This window comes from Rhyacophila brunnea, unplaced genomic scaffold, assembly GCF_057557595.1.
Source record: "Rhyacophila brunnea isolate RB1 unplaced genomic scaffold, BYU_Rbru_1.0 scaffold_12, whole genome shotgun sequence".
NCBI lineage: Eukaryota > Metazoa > Arthropoda > Insecta > Trichoptera > Rhyacophilidae > Rhyacophila > Rhyacophila brunnea.
In genome coordinates, this window is record NW_028232774.1 from 32804329 (window position 1) to 32820559 (window position 16231).

Sequence of the window (16231 nt, forward strand, 5' to 3'; positions counted from 1 at the left end):
TTAATTAAATTTTAAACGAAATACATATACTTATATATAAATATTTAATTTTAAAAAATAAATAAATTTTAAATGAAATCATCATGGTTTAATAATATATACTTTCATTTTTTTACAATACCGTTATTTTGAAAATAATGCATTTTTTATATATACAGTAGGTATATAAAATTGTATAATGTAATCACTGCATGTTGGCCATTCGGCGTAAATATCTCAATTTATGATTTATATAATATAATATAATGATTTTGATAATCATGAACAACTGTTACCACTCGATTACTAAGGGTCTCTTTTTTTTTTAAACTTCAAGGCGACCTGCATGCGCACTAACTAATAATAATCGATGGCAAGCTATATCTCGCCTTAATCCATCTAATACGTTCCAAATGCTTGGGTGATTATAATGAAACAATGAGTTTAAGGCATTCCATATTCAACAGAAACCCTGATAAGGATTAAATTATCCATCCCTTTTTAATCCTGACATCCTAATGTTGCTAATAGATAGATTACAATACATATTCAAATAGCTAAAATTCCGTTTTTTATCTCTGTAGAATTATTAAACTGATTATTTCGTTGTACCTAGTCACCCAATTATTTTGAACATATTATATTGATTAAGATGAGATATCCTAAGCTTGCCGGCAACACCGAGTTAAGTTTATTTGAGGCTTTCTAGCCTTTCTAGCCATAGCATTGTCGTCGATGTGCGTAAACATGTTCTCGTCACGTGTAATATGTTTTCAAAATTATGTATATTTAATAAAAAGAATGTTACATTCTTAAGTCTTGTGAATTATTCGTTGAATAAAAAAATGGTTCATTAAATATTGTTTTATTTTGTACACATTGGTAATAAACATAACATTATTAATTTATATTATATTTAATATTAAGAAAGTATATTTAAGTATACATATCCTATATCACTGATTACCGTAATATTTTTTAATAAAAATATGTCATTATTTAGCGCTGTGAAATAAATAATATATGAGTAGACAATATGATATATTAAATTGCAATTTAATTATTAAAGAAGATTTGTAAAATACTTTCGAATAAAATTTAATGATAGGTAGGTAGGTACCTTTATAACATATAGGGTATTTTGAATATTAGACGCAACTAATTAAAAGACAAAGTTCAAATTGTGTTGTAAAATAATTTTATTTTTCCTGTCCAATTAATTAATTACCAATTTAATAGTTATTGTTTACACTAATAAAATGAATGACAGAACAATTTACAAATTTACAGCCATATTTAAAACTAAAAACAGTTTAAAATATTCTAATTCATTGATAATAATATACGACCTCTGCATTATAATTACATTTAATAATATATATTTACATTCTAAAATAAACAAGCCAACTAAATTGTTTCATTAACAACAAAAACTTACTGCTAGTCAAACAAAGCTGTTTAATTGTAATAACTTATAACGCTATTGTTTTAAAGAAACGACCATTTCGAAGTGGTTTTTATATAAAATATACAACTTAAAATTATAATTTTATAATAAAACTATGTAAATTTCTTGATAATAATTCTTATAGCACATTTATAAGCAAATTACTCAATTGATTAAAATCGCCGTAATACTTACTTATAGTGTGAATTGTTAATAAGTAATAAATCATTATGAAAATAATCGATTCAGAAGAGGATATAAAAATCATATAAGAATTTCTTTTTCTTTATTTCGTAGCTACATAGTAATAAAATTGTTTATTGTTAATTTATTGTTTAAATATTGAAAAACTATCACGCGATGCTGTTTCATCTTATAATGGTCAATATATAAAATGACAACGTATGTTGGGTTCCTTATTTTAGCAAAAGTCCTCCTAATATTGAACCGATTTTTTTAAAACATTGGAAGATGTTTTCTATTGATAGCATTCATATCAAATTATTTTTTTTATTTTGATTAGCTGGGTACCTACCTATAAGAGTTCTCATTATTTCAAGTAGCTGCATAATTATTGGAGACAAAATATTATAAACTAAAAGCATAAATTATTTTTAGGTACCTACTGTTTAACGAGCGCCGTTCCGGTTCATGACATCCCCAAAATTATCGCTCCGTCTCGTGAAAAAAATAACTTGACCATTTGAGGCTAGGCCATATAACAAAAAATCTAACACATTTATTTTTATAAAATTAGATAACTGAATATGTTCGGAAAATTATTGAAAGCTCCGGTTTGTAAAATTTTCCATTTCGAGCGCTGACGTAATCGCTTCGATAAAGGGAAACTTGAAAATTCGAAATATTTCAAAACAGTAATTAATAAAATTTAATTAATAAATTATGCCAAAATTGTATTACAAATTGAGTGTGAAAATGTTGCCCATAGTAATATAAAATAGTTGCAATAGGCATAACACCAAAACGGGACTTTAACCTAACCACTCACGAAATATTTTATTTAAGGTATATTCAAGAATCTTATTTAACAAATAAAATGTTAATGCTCATATTATACATACTTAAGTTAGTTTAATATTTTCAATTTGTAAAAACTAGTTTTTTTAACGAAAAATAAATGCAAGAAGATATAAATTTTATCAAAATAAAAATTATTTGGAATTTACGGTGCTTATTTTATTCTTTATCGTGAGGGGGGCACGCACAAAATTAGTTAATGCACCAGGCCTATTCTCCTTTAGCCCGTTGATTAAATTACTATTATTTTACAAATTTTTGGGTTATTTATTATAAGTAATATTGTGTATTTTAAATAACTGAAAACCCGGTTTAGAGAAAATCAAGAAGCAATACCAATAATTTTAAAATTAACATAATTTTATTCCTTTTGATAAAATAGTATGTATTAAGTTTCATTCATTATTAAGTCATTATAAAATCGTACATTCTAGCTTATGGAAGGTATTTAAAACATAATAGACATTTTTATACGCATCATTTGTTAGACCTAGCTATGAAAAAAGTAACCAACTCAAATGACAACCAAATTTACATAAAATATTTATAATGTACCATTAAACTTTACTATATTACATTATTTTAACATGCATAACAATACATTTTTATATAATTTTATTAATTTGATATTATATACCTAATGAATAATTATTTTGTAAATGGTTACTATTACTTTTATTCTTCTTTTGGTCATCTTTTTGCGTCTTTCCAGGTTTTTACAGCATACCAAAGCGTGTGCATACATCTTATAGATACTCCTTTCAAGTTTTCAAATTTTGGTTGACTTTAAGATTGAGAGTAGTCAGGTTACAACTCTTTTGAGTTAATCTTTGCACATAGTAGAGCCAGATAAAATAATGCAAATTCATTTGCTTATTGTAAACATTTTTTTTAAATAATTTTATATTTAAATATAAAAAGACACCGGGTGTTATTATTTATATTAATTGTAATACCATTCGTCATCCATTACTGTTAATAAAATTTTGGGTTAGTAACTTTTTGCGTAAATAAGTTGAGAGTTGAACCATGCACTAAAATATTTGAGCGAATCATCGTTTATTCAATATTCTATTGAATTCAATCTTACTACTTTTTTATCATCCGCAGCCGGATACCTTTTATTTTTTCACATTGTTACTGCGCGCGCTGCTTTTTGAACCAGCGCTTATTATCTTTCCCATTGTCTGACAAACAATTACACCCGTTTTTAATACAAAGAAAAGTGCGCGAGTATCATGAGATTGTCAGCAGTAGGGTTGTAAATAATAATTTAAAGCTGCATTAGTCATTCAGATTTTTGAATTTGACACTCCGTTAAATGTTTTTGTGTTGGAAATTATCACCAAACAATATTCATCAAATTTATACACATTTTACGGCGCTAAAATTTTATTTTGCCTTAAAAAATTAATCTGATTTTAATTATACATTAAATAATCATGCTACGTGTCATTTAAAGTAATAAAGTTTAAAAAAATGTGTTAAATCATAAAAAAAACATCTAGATATGTAATAATATAATATAAAAAAAAATTATGCAAAAACTAGCAATGGGTCCTGACCCCATCAAAATGTTTCTGCCATATTTTATATAATATGCTACTAATATCAAAATAGAATTGTTCACATTCTTTCTTATATATAATTCTTTTTTAACACTTCAACAGACCATGAGGCTCAATGTCAGTAGTATAGTGAAACAGTAATGTATTTAGTAATAGAAGTGAAAAAATCACTTAAATATATTGTGACCACACCGGGAATCAAACTCGGAGATCCGGATGGAAGACCAGCGCCTTACGCACTGGACTATGAGAAAATACACTGATTATCAAACATCATTATGTATCGTGAAATAAAGTTACATTTAATTATTAACATCACAGCGATACGCGCAATGGACGTGTGTTAGGTTTTAGGTTCGTTTACCGGGTCTGTAAGTTATTTTACAATGGATGCAGACCACGTATTTAATAGGTTGAGCAAGTGGCTAAGATCCATTTAATTTAAATTAAAAACCTCTCGTGAGACAGTCAAGATACACGTTGGTTTCTAGAGACAGTGAAAACAAAATAAATGTCATACATATCTAGTGACTAATTAGTTAAATTATATTATTTTATTTGAATCATATTTTGGCTTAGAACTACGTCTTTGTACCCAGTAACGTGGGTTTCCAACCGCTCGATAATTATACCAAAAAATAGTTAAAATAGAATCATTTATTTATAACTTAAAATGAGTTTCCTGGCGGAAAATATCAGGTTTACACTGGCCAAACCTTCTAAGTTGCCGCGACGGGTAAGAAAATTCTCTACTTGATAATTACGTTCCGGCAGCCATTTTATGAGTATAATTCGGTGAGATCTCAACTGGTTTGAACTTTTACGTTATACATACCTACTTTATAAAGTATTCTAATTTTTCTCAAAAACACCCTCTCAAAAGCTCTCCGACTAGTAAACCACTGGATGTTATTTTAGTATTAATTATTTTACTATGAATACAAGGGCTTTATCGTGTCAACCCTGTTTAACAATGATGTTATTATCAAAGTATAATAACAACATTATCAGGAAGGTAATATTGTATTTTTGTTGGTCATTGACTCGATCAATCTCCAAACTTTAAATTGAGAGCGAGGACTTTTTAAATTGAAATACTGCCGTCAAACGACAATACAGATTAATCTATCTACTATCTGATGATGGCTCAATCAAATTGTTTATTTTTTACGCACAAAGGTTGTTACGCGGCCAACGGGTTAATTATTCGGCTTGTTTGGGTTTCGCGCCCCAGTGTTGAAATGGTTAACTCATTGAAAATGAACACATTTTGCCGAATCATGCTTATATGTAGAATAAATTGTTATTTGTCTAGTTTTTTTCAGATATTTCCATTGTCTGTTATAAGGGTTAACTGTACATACTTTTCAATTATTTACTAAGCTAAACAGTGGCTATTTATACATCAGAGAAGTACCTCAACGTTATTGATTACTATATTATAATAAAATAAATTTATAAATTTGATAATAATAGTGATAACACTAATGGTAAGAGTGATTTATTTTCAAGGTTTAAGGTGCATAAGCAATGTTAAAAATATATAAAGCCATGTTCACAGTGAAAAAGGTTGAACAACGCAACAAATATACTACGTTATAATTATTAACATATTTAATTCGACTAGAGTCATAAGTCACATTTTGCAATTTTGTCACTTTTGTATTAAATATACCAAGTCAATTTAAAGGCATTAATCTATATAAAGAAAACAGTTTTGTATCAAAAGTCACATTAAACCTAGGGGCGGTAGGTTATATGAAAGTATGGTGAAGCAGGCTAGTATGGCGAAAAACTATGGTGGGGCGGGCTGGTAGTCAATTTGTGGCAAAATTTGAACGTTAACATTATATTATATGGATATGTTATAATGACCAAAGTAAATCCTCTGTGATGGCCTGAATTATTTTTATCGCGTTGCTATTTATCGTAAGTTGTCAGCTATTGTTGGCCTGCTTCATTCAGCTGTATGAGAAAGCCGATTCCTTGCCCCTCTTTTAATTTAATACATCTATGCTTTAAACCATTTGAAAATCACATTTTTAATAAATACTGTGAGTTCCGTCACCAAGGACCTATCTAACCAATCAGGGAGTTCTATTTTTCATAGTGTGCTTCAAAAACATACATACAAATTAATAATTACTCTTTTCTTCATTTATTTCTCCACTCTTTGAATAGGTGCAATATAAATATAGGTATGTACAAACGTTATTTTATAATTATTAAAGGATATTTTAACAGAATTCTAGTGACTATTATTATTATGTAGCTATAAAAAAATATGACAGAATTCATTCGAAATCCAAATGTTCCAATGGTAGTAGAAATCTGCAGAATAACAATAATGCTTATTAAAAGCTTGCAACGGTTACTGGTGATATAATAATTCATAATAAGTTCCGCCGTGAGAGGTCTGCGCAATTTGACAACTGGATAAAGTTCTTTGTTAAAAGAGTTCAATGTTAATGTTTTATGACGCACGTACAAATTTATTGGACAGAGAAAATATTACTAGCATATTTTATATTTTATGCAAGAATGACTAATTTACAGTATAAAATATTTTTTTTTTATTATAGTTTCTATTATCTGTGTACGAAACAGAGAGGGATATTTGTCTTTAAAACTCCTTTTTTTTGCTTACAGACTTTCACTATAATAATATAACATAATGTTTTGGTTCTATACGTTTATCCTGGATACTGCGGCAAACATACTTTGAAAATAGGATTATTTTTCAGTTTGGGTTAGTTTAGTTTAGGTTAGGTTAGGTTATTCTAACAAATAATCCAGTATATCAACTATTTTTAAAATGTGTTCGCCGCTATATTCAGGATAACCGACTTGTACCAATGTTTTTACCTCACAATAATAATAATTATAGGTACTGTTAGTAAATTTCATATAAGAGTAACTACAAAATTACGGATTTTGTCCAAGACGTTTGTTTCAATTCGATATTCAATCAACAGATGGCTACAATCGATATAATTTTAAATTTGGTAACATTTAAAAAAAAAAATGACAGTAGTCACTTGAAAGTTCTAAATTCAAACTCTACATGAATCGTAAATGTTATTCGTCTTTTGCTATCGAATACTAGATAGTACAATCTAGAAATCATACATTTTGACTTATATTATAATATGTAAATGGTATACTTTTGGACTTTCTTATCCCATAAATAGACAACCCATAATATGTTCTTACCTCTATATTTTCACACCACGCCACCGCCCGTGTGAGTGTGCGCTTCTTTCACACATTTCGTCTTTTATTATTCGTAAGGTGCAATTAATTCTTTGATTTTTAACCGCATCTCTAGCTGGGCGATAAAATTGAACGATTCTCAAACATATAGTTGGAATTAGATATAACTAGATATAAAACATGGAAGACCATAAATAATACCTTTTACATAGAATTATTATATTTAGATTTTTGGTATTTCCAGACAGTATATTATAATATAGTATGTATAATTATGATTATATATAGCTATGTGTGTAATTGTAGTATTTCTAAAATCTAGCAGTGTCAGTCGATTGTATTTTACAACGTTTTTCTTAGCTCGTATTCTTATTTGTCCAGTACAAATTTTGCAATCGTTTTTTAACTAACTTTCCGACTAGCTAGACATTTGAAACTTTGAAAATATATCAGAACACGATGCCAATGCATTCTTTTAATACTTTTAGCCATCTTTAAGTAGAATTTAATTCATTTTCAGTTAATTCTGTTTTAGGGGTCTGGGGTCCTAGCAACTAAATTATTAATATATACGTGCGTTACTATAGAAATCAATATGACATGTCAAAATGATATTTCAGTATTATTTCTATCAAGTACAAATGTTTTTGATCGTTTATGCTAGTCAAGTCAAGTTTATATAATTCAACAGAAAATTTAAAAACGTTGTTTATAAAAAGCTCTTTTTCATCTACTCATAAATCAACTGCTTTATAATGAGATACTTAAATATATAATGGAAAATGTTTAACTTACTGTACAATTTTTATATATATGGTAATTAAAATTAAAATCTTCACTAAATAATTAAATATGTATATTCCAGAATGACAAAATCTATGTGTGTGTTTTTTATTCATTTAAGTATTAACTGCAAATTTTTTTAGTTATAAAGAAAAGATAAAATATAATAAAAACTTGTTATTTTCCTGTAAATATTGGAGATTTTATCAATTTAAATCGCATTAAATAAAGAATTTTATTGATTATTTTTTAAACAACATTTATTTTATATTGACTATTAAAACAATATTTTTAAGCTAATAAAACATCATTTTATTATTTATTTAGTTAAAAAGTTTTAATTAAAGCTGTTTTAATATACTATTTTATTTATTTTTTAAATAACAATTTTATTTGCAATTGCAATACCTACCAATAATAAATACAATTTAATCGTCGGTTACAGCTCAAAAAGTTAATATTGACTATAATACGTATTGCATAGTACCTAGTATATATAATCGTATTATTATTTGGCAGAGTTTTATCCTTATATCTATCCAAAAGGTTCCAAAGTTAATATAAGACTTCTCAAAAGTAACGCACTAGTGAAAATTTACCATTAATAGGTAAAAAGTAGTCAGATAGCAATGCCAGTACTAACTTACTAGACGTGGATTTCCATCTCGATTCTCGATATCTCAAAATGGTTATTTAAAAAAATAATATACTTGAAACAACAGAGAATAAGGCATGGGTCAGAAGTGTGTTTCTAGAAATCTAACAGTCTAGTATAAAATAATCATATGACCAACGAACAGTTATTTATAGTTAGGAAAATATTATTTAATTAAAATTAAAAACTACATATTTTTGATAAAATTCTTGCATAAACGCTAACTGAACGGTAAATTTATCAAATAATAATTTTTAATCTTCTGCAGCTTTGTAGCAAAAACAAGTTGGAAAGTGCTGGCGTAAGCGGTAAGCGATGTCAATATAAATCACTGTCTCTAAATTGCCGCATTTAATTATAATTGATCAGCCAATGAAACTGCTGCTAATAACAGACCATGCCAAGCTAGGTGTTGTTTACGTAGATACATTCATTTATTACATCTAAAGAGTAGTGTTTTCATAAGCTATTATAAAATTTAAAACGGTTCTTTCAGGATGTGCAGGAATGTGAAAATGCCATAATTATTAAGCAACAGATAACTAAATTGTTTCCTTAAACTTATAGTATATTAAAGCCAGCGGGGTAGTAGATAGGAAGAACATTTTTAAAGGATTATAAAAATGCCTTATAAATAAATACTTATATTGTACTATCTAATGATGAGGAAAGCTTTTATTCTGGTATTTATTATCGTATACCTATGTCCAATTTGAAACTATCTGAAACATACTTATTAATTACTTTTTGTTGACAAAAATACATAGTGGTTCTATTATAAATACAAATAATATATAAAATCTCAACAAAAAACTCATTATTCTTCCAGAATTCATGGTATTAGAAAATTGAAAAAATATTATAGGTACTTTCGTATAAAAAAATGTTCTCAACGAAAGTGATATATTAATTGTAAAATCTGTTACTTACAAAATATTTTTTACATTTTTTGCTAGGATAAATTCACGTTATATTAAGTACTTGTCAAAGAGTAAAAAAAAATATTTCGGTAGAGATTGAACATTATTATTTCTCTATTGATGCAAGTTTCAGTTTGAAGAGAGTGCCAGAAACTTTGTAGATATTAGTACTTCCCCATTTCAGAATTTAAATGTAAATTATTTATTCCAGCGCATCTATTCTATTCACAAGGCTGCTATCGGCGGTTATCGAGGGTATTTTATAATATTTATGTAGTAAGGTATTATAATGGTTACAATAAGTTAGCCGTCTACATTGTCAAAACTTTCTATCTCACTCTAAGCCGGCTCGCACATCACAACTCGCCTTGTGTGCCTGACGGCCATAAATCAAAACTTCCCAGACCACCGCCGAATGTTGCATGCTACAACCTCGCACATCTGCCTAGCGGCAAACGTCAAACGCGAAAAAGGAGAAGTCTCTCGTCTGCCATTTTGATTGTATTAATTGTATGAACAAACGTCAAACGCGGTGACAAGCGATGAGCGAGCAATGATAGTGTAGACAGAGACAGAGACAGAAATGGCCGATTGTGCGGCTGTGCGCAAGCGCGGAGTTGACATTTTTCGAAATCGACATGCAAGCTGTAGTAAATGTAATTCGTCGCATGCAGGAGCGTCGCAGTTGCATCGGCCAATCTGCGAAGCTCCATTTGATAACGTTTGTTTCTTGGTTTACGATGACGTCACATCGACGAATTCGTCGTAAGACGCATGCGGCGAGTTCTGATGTGCGAGCCCTCTAAAAGTTAACACAGCCAAGAGATATGCTGTTAAAACATAGCACTTTTTGACAGTTCAGACGGTTATCTTATTGTAACAATTAACCGCCTCAATACATAAATATGTCAAATAAATCAATTGTTTAGGCTCAATAATTATACGTCATACTTTTTAGAGGTATGTATTTCCTAATATTTCCTTTTGTTTTTAGAAAAAAAAACTTTTTTACTATTTAAAGTTGCAAGCTTCGATACCTAAATCTCTACATCGAATGACGGTACCTATAACAGGCGTTTTCGAAGAATAATAATTAATATAAAAATCATTATTTTCAAAAATCTACCCACTTACGTCGTAGGTCAAAATTGAGTTTTTATTGTATTTTCAAACCATGATCCTGGACACTCCTTAAACGTTATAGATAATCCATTTATATAATTTTGAAGCCTTATTATCCTTTATAGTTATTTTAAACATTTGATGACTGCATAAAGTATTTTTGTTACATAAAATAGTATTCTTTTAAACCTCTCGCTCTAATGTTTTAGAATATAGTCATATTTCGGTACATAACTGTGCAGTGGTGTTAAGATTTTTTACGTTTATTAATTTTTAAACGCATTTATGAAACCATTAGTATAATTTATTAGGAGATAATTTTTGTAAAATATTCACGATAAAAAATTATATTGATAATCTCTGTGATCCCAAATTTGACAAGAATTAGGCATTTTAATATTCAAAAAATCGGTAAGATTAACACATTTGAAGATGATTCTAAAGATACTTATTATAAGCTATGTTTTTGACCATTCAAGTGTGATAAACATTTTATGAATAATGATTGCTTTATAATAATTATTGACCTAAGAATAAGGTAGTGTTTTTTTGAAATACGCCATTTCTTTTGTCCCCCCTTAATAGACCTATGTGTGAATTTTAGCAAGACGTGTTATTAATAAATACCAATTACGATAATATTGCAAGGAACCCTTATATAACTCTTATAATTAGGTTGCATAATAAATTTGCAGAGAGATAGAAGAAACTCTACGATTTTTTTGTATAATCAAGTTTATAAAGTAACCGTTATTTTGTATGTAAGTACAGCGTGATTATTCTGACAGAAAAAAAAACATGCAAAATTTACAGTTTCACTTTTGGTTACATACATACACTTAAATAATGACATCTCTTACAGTTTCCAGTGTACCTGTACGTATGGAGCGGTTTTCGAGACTTGTTTAACGGATTGTCGCAATTATTCATTGTAATCTGCCCAGTAACGAGTATTAATGACTTTCCCCGGGGTACACATTGTCCCCTTTCTGAGCTGGGTGATAAGTATATAACAAATAGGTGAAATATTGTATTGTAACATACTATTTGACTATATATGTAAATAGTACTTACCTCTACTTATATGCAGTGGTGGCTCCACGACTTTTTTTGTGGCGGAGTTTAGCCATTGATTATTAAATATGCATCCCTACTCTCATATTATACATTATGTTATCATCATCATCAGGCGGGGTCAATCCACTGCTGGATGAAGGCCTCCTCAAGCTTCTTCCAACTCTCTTGATCCTGTGTCGTTCGCTGCCACGTATTTCCGCCAAACTTTACCAGTTCGTAAATCCAGCAGCTTTTAGGGTGACCCTGTGGCCGTTTTGTGTCCCTTGGGTACCACTGGATGACGGCATTTGTCCAGCGGCCGTCCTTTCGGCGAGCAATGTGCCCCGCCTATCTCCATTTCAGCTGTTTGGCAACGTATATTACATCGCGTACTCCTGTCTGCTTCCTAACCCATTCGTTTCTCTTACGGTCCTTTCGCGTGATGCCCAACATACACCTCTCCATGCCTCGCTGTGCGACTCTTAGCCTTTGGACATCTCTCGTGTTGAGGGTCCACGTCTCGCAGCCATACGTGAGCACGCGTAGCACACATTGGTCGAACACCCTACGCTTAAGACACAATGGTAGGTCACTTTTGAAGATACTACATTATGTACCAAGCTACATATAATAATATGATTTTATTAATGAGGAAATGAGTATTTTTTCAGAATAAATCATATGATTAACTGAGTCATTACTTAATCACATATAAAAACCATGCTTAATGACATTACTTAACTCATTTAGTGCTAACACCCCGTCTGACGCGTTTGGAGTCGTTGACCATTAGATATAATTAACGTGTTATTTAAATGTGGTAATTAAAAAGTTAGCAGTGATTAATAGTAATATTTATTATATCCTTACTATTATCAGTTTTGAACAACGACATACAGCGAGCGTTTTTACTTACCTAGGAGTAATTTGCGCTCCCCAGTACGCATATACTAACGCTAATGCTTTTACATACTTTGGAGAATGAGATTTGTACCGCGGCGACGGGATAAGACTAAATGACCCCACCCTGGTCAGCGAAAAATAGACGCCATAGCTTTCTTAATTTTAATTAATTATTTTACTACCGCGTAATCATCATTATGTTTTTACATAATTTACAATTATTGCTCTATTTATTTGAATGATAATAATAAATATCTCTATAAAATTGCGACGGATTTAGATGAATAAAATGAATAATAATCATGTAATTAAGTAGGTATATTATGACGTTGATAAAAATATCGGACGTGTATTTTTGACATCATAATCATTACGAAGCCTTAAGGTAGAGCCGCTCCTGCTAATATGCTAGCCCTATCAAAGATACGATAAATAGTACCTTATCATAAATACTACGCGATATAATAATTTAAATACGGCAAATCCTTAATTACAATGTTTTTCAGCATTTCACAATAATATAAATATTCACTAAAAGGACAGTAACCATTGAAAATTCGAATAGATAGGTGAATAATTTATTTTGCAGCAGTATATTGTTTGTATTGAGAAAAATTCTAATTAATGGATTGACATAAATGACAATATATTATAATGACATAATATTATAATATGATTATTAGTCTGATTTTAATATAAAATATTATGATAGGTATTAATAATAAGTTGTGTCAAAATTTGATCGATTTTTATTTATTTAAGAAAACAAAACATTTTGGATACCTATAACAAATCAAAATTCAGGATGTTTACAACATAAGATTTACAATATAACTTAATATTACCTTCACAAGAGAGAAAAAGAAAAATATAAAAAAACGTAAACACATAATTTAATAAAGATATAATTTAAGCAGGTTAAAAGTAAAAGGGATACTCACTATTCCCACCATATTGCGATATACAGTCCTACAAACTTATCTGAAGAACGGTAAAAAATGTAACTACGAACTACCATATGGATGCCATATTAAAAACGTCATTTGAATGACAAATTTTGTCCAGTTGCGAGGCTTGATTGGGTAGTTTTCGACTGTGGCTCCCCCATCAATTCTTCAGATATATGTATGATAGTGTGCGTAGTAATTAGATAGTTTTGAAGAGGGTATTGGTATATTATAAGATTTATAATATTATATTACTAGAATATACTGACACTAAGATTGTTGTTTAAATTAAAAATATCAACGTTATTTGGTTTAATCTAAATATTACAGATAACGGCTGTTTTACATTTCAAAAATGGAGAGTAAGCCTTTTGTTTTTGAAAACAATTTAACCACAGTAATTTTTATACGTGATTTCATGGATTCCAATACTTTAGAATATATATAATAAAACAATTTCACCTAATATTATAGTTTATTAATTTATATTTTAATTAAGGTATCTTTTATACAATAATTTAATTAAAATTATCACGACATCTACAACTACTTTCTTTAATTAAATTCTTTCTATCTTGTCAGTGTACATATTGATATAAAAAAACAGCAATTATCAATAATAAATTACAACAGTGGTTAGCATTAATCTTTATCATATGTATATTTTTGTTTTCGTTCGTGTTAATATAATACGGGTATGTACTGTAATATTTTAGTAAGTGTGTATTGATTCGTTAAAATAATAATAATAAAAAAAACTCTATCTAGAGCTGATTTGCATTTTCGATATAAGGTGACTGTTTTATTTATGCGTTCAATTATATTGTTTGAATTTTATTTGCGTAATATTAAATTACTTACATCACTAATAATGATGGTTCTCAACATATAAATCTGTATATAAAAATGTTGACAAAAAACCTTTTTCTATGGGGGTAGAGTTTTTACATTATTATTTCAATTTTATTTACGGAAATATTATTTAATATGTCGACTTATAAAGTCTTGGTCGTCGGTTCGAATTCGAGGTCTAGAAAATTCACATGCTATTTTTCAGTGTATAAAGTGGCTAATATTCATTTCTCGTAAAACAAAAAAAAATCATATAACATTAAGATCGAACATGGTGATGTAACATTCCATTTTCCAATTTCGCTTCGTCAGTTTAAACTCAAGAACTACCGTAGCAATAAATTGCGCATCGAATACACCGTATGTCCACTTTAAATCCAGAGGTTCGAATCCTGGGTCTAGTAAAATACACATATTATTTTCCAATGTGTGTTTGGAGTCAGAGTATGGATCTAGTAGGTTGCGCAAGAGGCTAACATCTACTTCTTTTAAAAACAAAAATCTGTTAATTAAAACCTCCACTCTGTAGAGACATATATGATTTTATTAAGATCATATTGTTGCCACTAATTTAGTGGAATTTAATCTACTTTTGGTGATTTTTTTTGTTTATGATTTTATCAATCTAAAAATTTCACCAACAAACCCGGTAGTAATTTAGTAGAGTTTCATCTCAATATCTCAAAAGACTCCGTAGTGAGATAAATTGTCTCCAAAATAATATACTATAATAAAGTGGTGAACATCTCAAAGATCTGTAATTCTTTCTTTTGGTCTAAACCTTTGGTATTAGAATATATTGCATTTTACGTGTAGGTATTTAAATATTTTTTTAATCATAATTATTTGTATTTGGATCTAAACCATAGGCCTATGGAGTAACTGAGTTGAATAAATGACCTAACAACAAAGGCTCGGTGAAAATACCAACTCACTTTTTGAGCCTCAATGGAAACTTACTCTTATTAACTACCTGTTCTATATTCCAATTGATTACATACCTGCATTAATTTACGTTTCAAATTTCTGTATTTTTTTTATTTTTCATCGTATTTTTAACCGAATTATCCGTTACATAGTTGCATCAGTTAGTATAGAAACAATATATCTCCTTAACATATCAATAATTGGTTGTGCTTCAACGATTGCGTTCAACCAACTTGGAGTCGCACGGAGGTCAAGTCTGTATTCTGTGAGGACCAAATGTTGTTTGTTTAACGCGTGCGTGCTACCTGTGTTCCTGTATGGCCGTGAGACATGGCATCGTACTAAGCTTCAAGAGTCTCGGCTTTTGAGCTTTGAGAATCGATGTCTCCGCCGAATCTTAGGGGTACATTGGTACGACCGCATTACAATCCCCCGAGTTTGTAAGCAGACACAACAGCCTTCGGTGATTGAAGTTATCACGAAGAGACGCTTTACGTGGCTGGGACACGTATTCCGGATGCCGCCAAAGAGTGCGGCACTTCGTACCCTTGTGGCACAGTCCGTCGCCGTAGCAGATCCTCCCTCACCTTGCAGCGGTGCTACAAACGCAAACTACGTGCTGCAAGTCTGGCATGGCTGGAGGCGCAGGAGTTGGCGATGGACCGAGGGAAGTGGCGCCAACTTGTGCTTGCCCTATGCCCCAATGTTGGGACGTGGCAGGGTGAAAGAAGAAGAAGAAGAATTTTACATTAGAGTTTTAATGTAGAAACCGCTTCTAATTTAATTGTAGTATTATTATTACACCGATTCAATTCATACAT